The 13718-nt window shown below is 37.6% G+C and overlaps 1 protein-coding gene across 2 annotated transcripts in view; it reads left to right on the top strand.

Annotated features, from left to right (window-relative positions):
- The window catches only part of LOC145664412 (uncharacterized), a 73251-nt gene that overhangs the window by 42989 nt on the left and 16544 nt on the right, over window positions 1–13718 (top strand). The window lies entirely within an intron of this gene.

Genomic DNA, 13718 nt, shown 5'->3' with positions numbered 1-13718 from the left:
TATTGCGTTCCGGGGTGACCGCAGCGAAGCGGGGTGAACGCTGCTAGTACTGTATAAAAATGAAAGTCACTATGTTTGTGACTTAAGAACTCTTGAACCACCTGACCGATCTCGATCAAATTTTCAACATAGATAAAGTTCGAGCCGGGGAGTGTTTTTATCATTTCACTTTGATGGTACACCGTAGGAGAGGGGAGGAGGAGGGGGAGATATATAAAAATAAAGAAAACTTAATAACTCTTGAACCATGAGACCGATCTCGATTAAATTTGACAAATAGATGAGGTTCGGGCCTGGGATGTTTTTTATCATTTCACTTTGATGGTGCAACGTAGGGGAGAGCGAAATATTTTAAAATGATCGAAAATGACCGATATTAGTGTCGAATTCATAGTTTTTGGGGTCACTGAGATGAACAATGACACTTCCGATGCTGTTTAAATCCAAATTCAGCCAGGGCCGTACTGGCCTGGCGGGAAACCGGGAAATTTCCCGGTAGGCCCTGGAGGGTGAATTTTTTAGTGGGCTCTCAAACTCATATCGTAAATAGCGGCACAAATGTACAAAAATGCACAAGTCTTGCACTCCTCGCATACGGGAGTAACTGAACGGAGGACGATAACACATTGAGTAAGGGCAATACAGTCAGCTAGTCCCAGACCAACGTTGCCAGCCCATGATGCTGCGAAAACAGCCTTCCACATTTTTCGTAATTCAACCCTTGTAAGGTTCCTCATTTCCCATTCTGCTTTGTAAATTTGCTAATTTTGAAGTATTCAGCTAAATTGAAATCTCAAATGATGCCATAATTTGAAAGTAAATAATAACTTACAGTTTATAGCACGGTTGTTTTCCGTATAGAAAATATACAGGGCCGGACTAAGTCCATTGGAGGCCCTGGAGCGGGAAAATACAAGGGAACTCCCATCAAAAACTTTTATTATGGGCCCTTTCTCAACATGTTTAAAAAGGGTCCATGAATTATATAGGAGTGACCCATGTCATGCTTTTTAAACTTTTATGGTGAAAATGTTTTCAGTAATTTTTAAAATTTTGGGGGGCCACCTTGGTCACGGAGTCCTGGAGCAAAAATGAAAACTCAACTCGACTTTTCTTTTTTTAAAAAGAGAGGAAAATGTTTATATCTTTAGAGAAATGGGAGATTGGGCCTTACGTCAGATAAGCCAGTGTCAGGTGAAAAATTACTGCCTTAAAAAGGTTTTAAATCTGCCTTTTAAGACTTTTCAGCATACTTGATCCGAGTGACACTCCCGGATATCCTTTTATTGTTGGGGGAGGGGGCAGTACGTACATGTCAGTAGACCTTCCTGGTGGACCCCTGGGTTGCAGTAGGCCCTGAATTCAGCCCCGCAACTTGGGGAAAAGGGAGATATATGTACCGTAAGACATATACCGTACTTTGCTCTTCAGGGGTAACTTTGCACAAAATATGAAAAGAGTTGTACAGTCCTCTGTCGGTAAAGAGAAAGTTTCAACTGCGACTGTAAGATAGAACATCTAACTGTATTTTCGCTATAATGTTGGCGATTAACATCAGTTCTAATTACCCGGAGGGTTTGTTGCTGTAGAGGTACGGAAAGCAGTCACTGTAAAGGCCGACAAAATTTGAAACATATCACCTACAAGAATGTCCATCAAAGTTAAGGTTGTTTCGTAGAATAATACTGTGTATAATGGGTCTTTGAAGCAATAGTTGATATTGAAGTGTGAAACGTTTTAAAGTCATAAAAATAAAATTAGAAGGTGATTTCAGCCTCTAATCGGGGTTACTTTGCACCGGTCCAAAGTAATCCCTTAGATACGAAATTACTACTGCTGATGGTATCTCCTGCCATCTAATTTTAGGTAAATTTCTTATTTAAGTAGATGCCGGAATGGAGTTAAGTTGAGTTGATTTGGGGTTTAACGTCCCGTTCAGCAGCGAGGCTATATGAGACGGGACTTATTGATTAACGTGGAATCCGAACCACGTGAGTTCCCGCCGGGAATCGAACCCGGGCCTCCCACGCCAAAGGCGCGTATGCTAACCGCTTAGCCACAAAGGAACTCGATGCCGGAATTAATTTCTTGTTGGAAAATACATTACGAATAGTGGCGGATTCAGAAAAATAGTTTGAGAAGGGCTTCACTCAGAAAACTTAGTTTATTCTAGAAATCACTAGTCTCTCCGGGAGGGGGGTTTGAAGCTTATAAATAGAAATGACTAACATTAGATCTTTTAAAATAAGTAAATAAATAAATCATGCGGTTTGAGTGGGCTTGAGGCTCAAAGCCCCAAACCCCGCAAATATTCCACTGATTACGTTTGGAATGATATTCTTTAACATAAGGAGGAACCAAGTCAAATCAGTTCACGGGGATTTTTCTGTTCCTGAGTTGGCATTTTTGTGGGGCATATGCTAAACTATCAGAATGTGGTTCCTGTGCCCATACTAGAAAATTCTAATATCAATATTTGTAGACTGCATGCAGTTTTCTGTAGGAAGTGACATGTATAAAGACTCAAGGGAAAACATTATGTTTGTATGTTGAATACACTTTTTTTCTATGTTGTGCAAAGTATCCCCACCTATGGGGTAACTTTGCACCAAAGTTTATATTTCAATAACTATGGTCATACTGAATGTTTACTAGTGCACTTCGCGAATGTTTTCCTTATATATATATATTTATTGTTCAAAATCATTACATTTGTAAGTTACATGTGATTTTCTTTAAAATTCCTTAGCTCTGGTGCAAAGTAACTCCGTCTTACGGCATAAAAAATGATCGAAAATGACCGATATTATTGTCGAATCCATAGTTGTCACTTAGATGAACAGTAACACTTCCAATGCCGTTTAAATCCAAATTCGGCCCCGCAACTTGGGGAAAAGGGAGGGAGGAGATCCATAAAAATGATCGGAAATGACCGATATTAGTGTCAAGTCCATAGTTTTCGGACCCGTAATTGAATACACGTTTCGTAATAATTGCATTTGAAAAGGTTTATATGATATTTCAGGCATTTACATGACAGAAGTTTATGTGGCAACCCTTGACATGACATGATACATTTTTGTCCTTTTGTCTTAAATGCACCACGTAATCTGATAAGTTCCTTGTAAGTTCAATTTGTGCTAGTGTAGTATTTTATATGAGGCTGTGTTAAATTTAATATATCTCATTATTTAATTATTTACGGAAAACAACTCAAAAATGGCAAGTGTGAGATTATATTCCTTACATAGCACGTTTGTGTCCTGGTCAAATATGGAGAGTGTTCTGCCAGTAGATCTTTGACCTGTAAGTCCCTGAGCAAGATAAACTCATGGTGATTTGTCATTGGAATCTTGTGGACGTTCTAAGGACGAGACAAATGACCGTAGTTTCCTTATGCCAAATAATTTGTAGATCTCAAATAAATCGGTACTGGTACGCATCATTATTGACCACATTACCGTTATAGTCTGTTAGTATTGCAATGTAACAGTAACTGAAAGCATTGTTCCCTGATTCTTAATAGCTTTTAACGTGTAGTCATAGCCTATGTTTAGTTTGAAGAAAGCAGAAAGAATAACATCGACATCTGAAGGTGGCCATATTATTATTATTATTATTATTATCACTTAACTGTAATGATTTTGTACGTCGCAACGTATTGTGAACGTATACAGCACCCATCACTCATCAGGGCTAATTGTAATTGTGAATGTTACGTAGCAATAGGATAGATTATATGATATACTTATGCCCTATTTAAATCATTAATTACAGATCTATGAACCCAAATTATGATAATGTCATTGGATAAGTACATAATTATAATTAGCCATCTTCTGTCATATTGTGTGTGAGATACGTGTTGTTCTTACCTATAATATGCACTTTATAGTACATCACTGCAGAACAGATTGCAGCTGGTGGTAGTTACCATATTATACGTTGCCCCTTGTCAACCCTAGAGTACTTACTCTAGTGGGTAACGTTCATAGGTCCTAGTCAGCGTAAGTCCAGAAACCATGGGCACAAGTCTTTAAGTTCAAATATTTTGCCTTTTTGAATTTGTGCCGTTGAGGACTTCAGCCTTTTAAGACTAATATATTTGAGGTTCAGAAGACTTCAGGTGTTCTGCCTTTAGGACTAGTGCCGCATCCCCACTTTAGTTCATATCACACAAATTTGGTAGGCGTCGATAGGAAGTCATGTAACTTCACAGAACTCTTTTCTTCGTCGTTTTTGATTTTTTAGAAGAATGTATATTAAATAAACAGAATTAGATAGGGCAATGATTGAAAATCGTAGATGTCTGATAATATAACAAGCAGTAGTGTATTGAGTGATAGTGCCAAAATTCTACAGTATGTATAGTAGATGTATGCCTCTATGAAATATGAAGGCTGATGGAAAGGTTTCTGCAATCAATATGAAAAAAAAAAAAAAAAAAAAAGACAAGTGAAAGTCTAGATATTGCTTTATTCATTTTCAAATTAGTCACGTTTAAGATCGATGCACTTTTGCACATAATCAAACCCATTATGAGAGCTTTTCTCCTTTTTGCCTATTCTGACACCCCAGAAAGTGCTGTTCGAAATGTGTTCACAGCTGCTTTAGGAAACAGAAATCGCTCACCACACACCTTGAGTTTCATGTTCATGTGACAAGAAGAAGTCATTAAGTGATTAAATAGGTGATTACGGGCAATCAGTCATTAAGTTGACATTTTTAATGAACAAAATTCAACAGTTTTAAATGTTGATTGGGATCTGGCATTGTCCCGATGAAGAATGATTCGATGATTTGGATTTGTTTTACATAATTCATTGATGTCAAACAAATTAGTGTATTCCGCTCAGCATTTACAGTCCTTTGATTTTCTAAAGTTATTGCTGCCACATGTCCGGTGTAATGCAAACAATGGATTGCTGTTTAGTTTCAGGTTCGTGTGAATAGATCCAAGTTTCGTCCTCTGTAACGATGTAGTATACCAAATTTGATTTACCTGGGTTGTATTTGTGAGCATTTCTTCACACCAATTGATATAAGCTTTGTTGTTGAATTTCGGTGAAGTATGGTATGGAAGCGTCCGTACGTTCAGGTGACCACGTAAACGCTTTGTATATGTATTGTTTCATATGAATATTGAAGGATGCCTGAATCTCACGGTATGTCACATGCCAACCTCTGTCAATTAACTCACGCACAGCATCATTGTTGGAAACGATGCACCTATATGAGTGATCTTCAAGACATACACTACTGAAAAAAGTGTGACCACGCTAGAATTCAGAAAATCAATTGTACACAGTTCTGTTAGATGGTATTTCATCCCCAAAAGCTAAATGAGGACGCTTGATGCATTATTTCGGTGTTAAAACTAAATTTAAATTCATAAAAGAATAAATGTCCGAAAGTATTCACGCGGCAGTTCTATATGTATTCCTCGAAAGAAAGAAAGAAAAAAAAAATTCTACAGAAATTGTGGTACATAACAAACAAATAGGAATTAAACAAAATATCAAAGATAATTTAAACACTAGAAGAATAGAAAGGTCTATTCTTCCGAATTTTATAATACCGGAACACTAGCGTCACTGTTGCTAGTATTTGGCAGAAACTGATCCAATAGCCCTTCTATCAGCTATTGATAATGATTTCGGATCTAATAATAATAATAAAGAGAGCATATACATATATAAAAATAATGTTATGGTATAATTCTCACATATATCATCATATTTCTTCTGCAGGCTGTAGAGTTGGCTGTTAAGTCTGGGAACATATGCTGATAATAAAGGTCCACTACTTCTTGGCACATTAGATACATTGTGCTTGTGCTGACGGACATGTTTGAATATGTGTGAACCAACAATAAGTGAATGTTCCATTGTGGATGAAGATTTTTCTAATGATTCAAATAATGAATCAGCCGGACCAAGCGGTTTGTCCAAAGTACAAGAAAAAAACTATATGAGTATGGCAATGCTTGATGGAATATTCTTCTCATGTGTGTCTGAAGCTGTACTGCAAATGTTGTTGTTGGCAAGTGTGTTAAATGTTACCCAAAACCTGTAACAATAAAAGGCTATACTAACTGTACATCCAATTTTATGTCATCTGAAACGAAAGCACGGTGATGTTGCAGTCCAGGAATACCAATCATATTTGAATAAATATAAAAAGTGTAAAACACAACAAGGAAAGCATAATATAGCAAAACTCACAGCTAGTGTGAACAAAAATAGTACTTCTCAAGAAACACTCAATACTGACATTGTACATTTTTTTGTCCATTCAATGATACCTGTGAGAGTTATTGAAGATCCATATTTTCGAAATATTTGTACACACGTGCACATGGGCAGCCCAGTATTAAAGGTGATGAGTCGTCAAACTTTAGGTCGCAAAATATCTGAGTTTTACGTGAATCATACTGCACAAGCAAAGACAGTACTCACAGATGTCAAGTATGTTTGTACAATATCTGATATTTGGTACGGGCGTAAGAGAAGTTTCCTGGGAGTTACTGCACATTGGATTGATAATACGTTACAACGAAAATCACTGGCTGTATCTTTTGTTCGGTTTAAGGGCACGCATAGCTACGACAGGATCGCGACATTAATGAATGAAATTCATGATGAATTTGGACTCACCAAAAACAAACTTGTTGCAATAATCACAGACAATGCCAGCAATTTTGTCAAAGCGTTCAAAGAATTTGGCATCCATCCAGATTGTGTACAAGTGACAGATGAGAGTGACTCTGCAGATACCCAATGTACGGGAAGTGACACTGAAAGTTATGATACAAATGATACCAACGAAATGCTTGATATCTCTTCTTTGGCGACAATGCCTCCAAATATTGAGTTACCTCTTCTTTTAAGATGTGCTGCGCATACATTAAGTTTGTGTACTACAACCGATATTAATAGAGTTTTCCAAAACCTTACTTACAAGACTTTATCTGATATGGATGACAACGTTATGAAGAAATGCAATATATTATGGAAGCTGGCTAATCGTCCAAAAACAGCTGAGCAAATACAACTTTTGTTGGGACATAATCTTAGTCGTCCAGGAGCTACGCGATGGAATAGTCTCTTTGTTGCCCTACGACAAATAGAAGGGATTAAGGAAAACAGCAGTGCCCTACAAATCCAATCAGGGAATGCGAGTTTCAATACATTAAAGAATTTATTTTGTGTACTGGTCCCGTAGCAGAAGCATTAGATATTTTACAAGGTGAAAATGACTTATTTTATGGCCTTCTTTTACCATGTCTTCTTGCTCTACAACGTAAACTTAAAAAAAAAAAAAAAAAAAAAAAGTACTTCCATCGCCACAGCTCTTTGTAACTTTGTTAAGGAACGCTTTAGCGAATTCTTCCAAATATCCTCTGTGCAAGCAGAAAATGCTGCAATTGCTGCGTTTTGCTTACCAAGATTCAAGAATAGATGGTTATCATGTCTTTCACCATCATTACAGGCTAAATGTAAGGAGCTACTTACCTCCGTAATAGCAAAAGACATTACTTCTGATCCTATTACGAACACAAGAAGCGAGCAACAAAAATGCAAGAAGAAGGAGCAGGAATTCTTCGTTTTCGACTCTGATTCAGACAATGATAATACATGCACACTTTCACCAAGATCAAAAGCGGAGCTTTTAATACTTCACTTTTTGCTGAAGAATCTCAGGCCGTAGAATTAATACAGAGATATCCGGAAATAAAGAATATCTTCTCGAAGTACAATACACCTTTACCTTCTTCTGCTCCTGTGGAAAGAATGTTCTCATATGCCACAGTGCTAAATCTTCCAAAGTCGCATAAACTTTCGGACCAATTGTTTGAACAACGTGTGGTACTTAAAGCAAATTTAACAAGAGCTGCGCAGGGATTAGAATGTCCATAACTTTATGATAATTTGTATCATTACTCATTGTTTGTTTCAGTTTTATTATGTTTTTCTACTTGTCATAATCAGGAATATACAACTGGCGATTGCAGGTGCTATTTCCTTTACTTTTATGTAAACATGTGAGAGACAGTCGATTTGCATCTTTCTGTTCTACACGTATACATTATATCAGTTTGTCATTTATTCTTTTCTCATGTATCTTATACTGTGCTTGTTATACTATTATTACTAGATGCTTGTCCTTTTCACAATAAAGCATTCTTTTGCACGAAAAAACGTTTCGTCTTATTGGACTGCCGAACTATCCTATCAACGTTGAAACCGGAAATGGTTGATTTGTACCACTTCTGATTTGAATAGAGGGTAAGCAGAGGAGATGGAACTTATTCTAGGGACGCTGAATCGATTGCACAACGCGCAAAACGCCCATATATAACGACTATCCTGTCTGTTGACACGTATCAGAGCAAAAACGGTAAGAGACATCGAGAAACCTGTTTTGCAATCGATGGTGTTAAGCAGAGGAGATGGAGCTTATTCTAGGGACGCTGAATCGATTGCAAAACAGGTTTCTCGATGTCTCTTACCGTTTTTGCTCTGATACGTGTCAACAGACAGAAGGATAGTCGTTATATATGGGCGTTTTGCGCGTTGTGCAATCGATTCAGCGTCCCTAGAATAAGTTCCATCTCCTCTGCTTACCCTCTATTCAAATCAGAAGTGGTACAAATCAACCATTTCCGGTTTTAATGTTGATCCACATAGAAATAAGCGGTAATATAGCGAAAAGTCTTTTTGTTGCGATCGATTCATGCTCAGTTGCACCAACCGAGGATTAATCTGTGGATAGGGATAAACCTAAAGTTAATCATCAAAGTGAGGATAATGTGTTGCGCCAACACTGATCTCAAGATTATTTCGATAAATCAGCGGATTAAGATAAATAATCGAAAACGGGAGATTAATCCTTGTTCATCATTGTTGTAGGATTGCTTGCAGATTATATAAACAATTTGGATGTTTGTGTGGTTGTGTAGATATAAATGGTGTTACTGTGCTTATTTCGGGGGCGATCGCCCCTCCAGAAGAGGAAACTTTTTTTATTTTAGATATAAATAAAACTCATCCCCGAGTTTGATACTCTTAAAAGTAGCTCTAACTACCAGTATTACAACCCACCGCCCCCCCCCAGAAGTCCATCCTGGATCCGCCCCTGGCTTATTTCAATTGTTTCTAAAACATGAAAGAGTGATATTCGTACCAATAAAAATCTATCATTACTACAATGGAATGATTCAAGTACCACATCTGTACAACTTCATTATCTTATTTACTAGCACACGGCTCAGATAAAATAATATCTATGTAAACAAACTGAACAACGAAAGGACAATTAAGAAACATTTCTAAAATTGGATCTATTTTGTGAGAGCAAGCACTAAAGTTATGCATAGATATTCTTGTGATCAGGTCTGGCATAACTAAAGAACAAAAGTCTGGACATTTGACCAAGTCAATTTCTGCTTGCAAGTGCAGATAAATTATACGGTTGCAGAACAAAATAATATGAATAACATCAAATAAAACCTACCAAATAACTATTAACCAAAGAAACAAGTGATAAATCCAGTTATGGGTATGCTTAAAGAAAAGAATTTTCTCCTTAACGGATGGAGGCTGAGTTTGAACGTAAACACTATCGGGGTGTCACTATACATCTGAGCAATCCCGATACATATGGATTCGACACAAATATTGGTCATTTTCTACTACTTTTACATGTCGAGGTAAACACCTCCCTGAGACCCCCTGGTTCGAATTTTGAAAAAATCGCCTCTGAGCCCCAGCTGATATCGCGGAAACTATGAATGCGACATTAATATCTGTCATTTTCTACTACTTTTACATTTCCCGGTAAACGCCCTCTGAGATCCCCTGGTTCCATTTTTTTAAAACAACGCCTCTGGCAGCCAGACAACGGGGACTGTATTTGAAAGTCAACGTATGTGAAAGTATCATCATTCATCTCAGCAACTGTGAAAACTATGGATTTGACACTAATATCAGTTAGTTTGGGTTATTTTTACATGTCTCATTACTCCTGTATTATGGCCCCCTTCCTTAGCTGATAGAGCTAAATTTGAAAGTAAACACGATCTTGAGTTTCACCATTGAGCTCAGCTACCCCGAAAACTATACATTTCACATTAATGCCTGTCAGTTTCGAATATTTTTACATGTCTTGGTAACCCCCGCAGGTGACCCGCGGCCCGCATACAACATCTATGTAAACAAACTGAACAACGAAAGAAAAAAATCTGTCATTTTCTACTACCCTTACATATCCCGTTAAACGCACCCTGAGATCTCTTTATTTCAATTTTGAAAAAAGACAACGCCTCTGTTCCCCAGCCGATGGGGGTTGTACTTGGAAGTCAACGTCCGTACGAGTATCACCGTTTATCTCAGTGACCGAGAAAACTATGGATTTGACACTAATATCGGTTATTTTATATTATTTTTACAATTCTCGATAACCCCTCTATTATGGCCCCCGTTTCTTAGCTAATAGAGCTCAATTTGAAAGTAAACGCGATATAGAATTTCATCATTGAGCTCAACGACCCTGGAAACTATAGATTTCACAAATATCGTTCATTTTCCATTATTTTTACATGTTTCGGTACCCCCACCCCCCGGCAGGTGACCTCCGGCCCGCATACAATGGTGGCTGAATTTCAGTCATCGCTAATGGAAATATCACCATTGATCTCAGCGACCGCGAAAACTATGGATTTGACACTAATATATGTCATTTTGGATTACTTTTACATGTTACGGTATCCCTCCCACGATGACCTCCGGCCCGCAGCCGAATAGGGTGAATTTGGAAGTTAATGCGATCGGAGTTTCACCATTGATCTCTGCAACCGCGAAAACTATGAATTCAACGCTAATATCGGCCATTTTCTACTACTTTTACATGTCACGGTAAACGCCCCCCTGAGACCCCCTGGTTCGAATTAAAAAAAAGAAAACCGCTTCGGTTTAGTCTGGGGCCTGGACCAAGGTATCCATGACTAAAATTTGGTAACTCTCGGTCAACTTGAATGGTCCCCAGGCCGGTCCCGGTAAACGTCCATCCTGAGACCCCCTGGTTCGAAATTTGAAAAAAAAAACCTCTTCGTCTTGATCTGCGGCCTGGACCAAGGTACCCGTGACCAAATTTTGGCAACTTTCGGTTCACTCGTCTGGTCCCCAGGCCGCACATATACAGACAGACACAAAACAAACTCTTTATTTTATTTATATTAGAAGATAGATTGAAACCTGTAGTTACAAATATGCTACTTCAAGTGTGAATATTGCATTAGCATAGTTTGGATGTCTACCATAGTTTCACACTGATATGAAACTCACTTGCTGTTTTTCAATATTGGTATCAGACTTCCATATTAGTTACAAGAAACAATTGATAAATTTCACTGTGCACTATTCAGAAATGGTAAGACATTTATAATCGTAGGTCATATATCTGGGAGGGAACATTACAACTATTCAGAGGAAACTCACCTGTGAAATTAAATTATACCCTAATTTAAAAACCTTTCGTATTGAAAGTGTGTTTTGCTAATCAAGCTTGGTCGCTGCTTTTATCGGACGCTGTTTTAGTAGTCAATATTTTGTCGCTAAACTGTATGTATGACAGCGGCCTGTCGAGGGGGATTGAACCTTAAGCATATCATAGTGTGTGACGGTCGCCCTTTCTGGCTTTCTTTCCAGGAGGAAAAGGGTTGGTCAGTATTAAGCTTTCATATACGTATCTTATTTCAAATCTGTGTGGCCGCGGGTAGAGTAGTCTCCAACGATCTCGCCTTTAGTGCGAGCTGTCCCGGGTTCGATTCCCGGTGCGGACACTCGGTCAAAATAGTATAACAGCTTGTTCACGCCAGCCATCGTGAGTGAGGTCTTTCCTGGGTTTCTCTCATTCATACCAAGAAAATGTCGGAATGGTACCTGGTCACAGGCCGTTTCCTTCCTTTCCCAATCCTTTCTTCCTTCCCTTTCATCGGATAGTGTGCTCGCCGAAGGCTAAATCTTCTCATGTCCATTTTTAATTGCTGACTTCAATTGCAATTAACAATTACAAGTTTCAATTGTCAATTGTGATTAACAATTAAATGTTTCAATTTCATTCTTTGCAATTGACAATTAACAATTAAAAGTTTCAATTGCCTGGTGACCAATTAACAATTGACGAAAATTTAATTGCAAATTTTATGATTGAATTCAATTGCAATTGAAATTAATTGTCAATTGCAAATTGAAATCAATTGCAATTAATTTTCAGAGCAATTATTTTCAATTGATTGATCAATTGCAATTGATTTCAATTGATTTTGCCCAACACTGGTTTGGCACCTGAAAATTAGGGAAGAGAGTGAAAAGATAAAAGTTATTTTGTACAAACCCTGCTTATGTGTTCTTTTAGTTTAGTTTGAAGTATCTTCCTGTGCAAAATAACTTTATATTAATGACCTTTCCATATTCTTAGGGGATTTTTAGACTCACTTTTAGGTTACGCTTTTTTTTATGGGGGAGGGGGTGTTTTACGATATCTGAAAGATTAGCTAGAAGCGAGTGAGAAGAAACTCACTAAAAGGCTTTGTGTCCGACTTTCTCCATTATTCTAGCTCCTAAGTATGTGGTTTCCATATTTTCAGAGGCGTGAGGCTATAACCAAGAACAATAAAAAGAAATATTAGCACTAGACTAAATATCACCTAAATATCACACAAAGAAACCTTAAGAGGACAAAGAGGCTATATCAGGTTTATCAAAGCACTTTCAAATTACCAAACACATATGTGCTACTTCTCTCTCTCGCCATATATATATATATATATATATATATATATATATATATATATATATATATAGATAGATAGATAGATAGATAGATAGATATATATATATAGATAGATAGATATATTTGAAGCTTACGACATAGGCAAAAAATCCATTACTGAATATCGATAAAGAAAATTTTGATGAGAATTAGGACGGCATTATTACCAGTTGTATAAAAGGTACATATACATGTTTGGATAAGATATAATACGTTTGAATTACATGAATTAAAATTTTAGTTTGTATTTATATATATAATATGTATGTATGTATGTATGTTCCTTTATATCCGACTTTTAAACAATACCATACTGGCACCATCGATCATATTCTGTTGGACCTCAGCATTGTGGACTTCACACGGTCTAGCTTTTTCCATTGCAGCAAGCTCAGGCACAGGACAGGCATTCAGGCATTCGAGTTCTGTCTCACTCCTCCCTGCAGGCTTTTCATAGACCATCCAGGGTGCGCGGGCGGCGATGTTGAACATGTCGTTTCAACAGTTCAAAATGCGAAAAAATCCAATGGACTAGCATTTGAGCTTTTCACAGGAATGTCTTCAAATAAAATGACACGAATTTCTAATTCCTCTGCCATTTTCTGATAAAAACGCAGTGATGTTCTGACGGTATGGCTCGAAGCCTTGTCATATGTATCATCACCTGGTTCTCGTCCATTCAATACAATTGTGGTATATCTCTGTGATAGATAGGTGTCAAGACAGATTCTTGGAAATATATTGCATTCACCTTCACGTTTTTGTCCACCTTGTGTATTATCAACTTAATTCTCAGAGCCGAATCCCGTAACAACCATAAGCCCACGAGACAAACTTACTGCGCTGACGAGCAAAGTTGCTGCGCCCCTTGCCGGCAATGTCAC

The sequence above is a fragment of the Thermobia domestica genome, chromosome 11 (genome assembly GCF_964235325.1).
Source record: "Thermobia domestica chromosome 11, izTheDome1.hap1.1, whole genome shotgun sequence".
NCBI lineage: Eukaryota > Metazoa > Arthropoda > Insecta > Zygentoma > Lepismatidae > Thermobia > Thermobia domestica.
The sequence above is the reverse complement of the archived record's forward strand: the minus strand, read 5'-3'. Positions and strand labels throughout refer to the sequence as shown.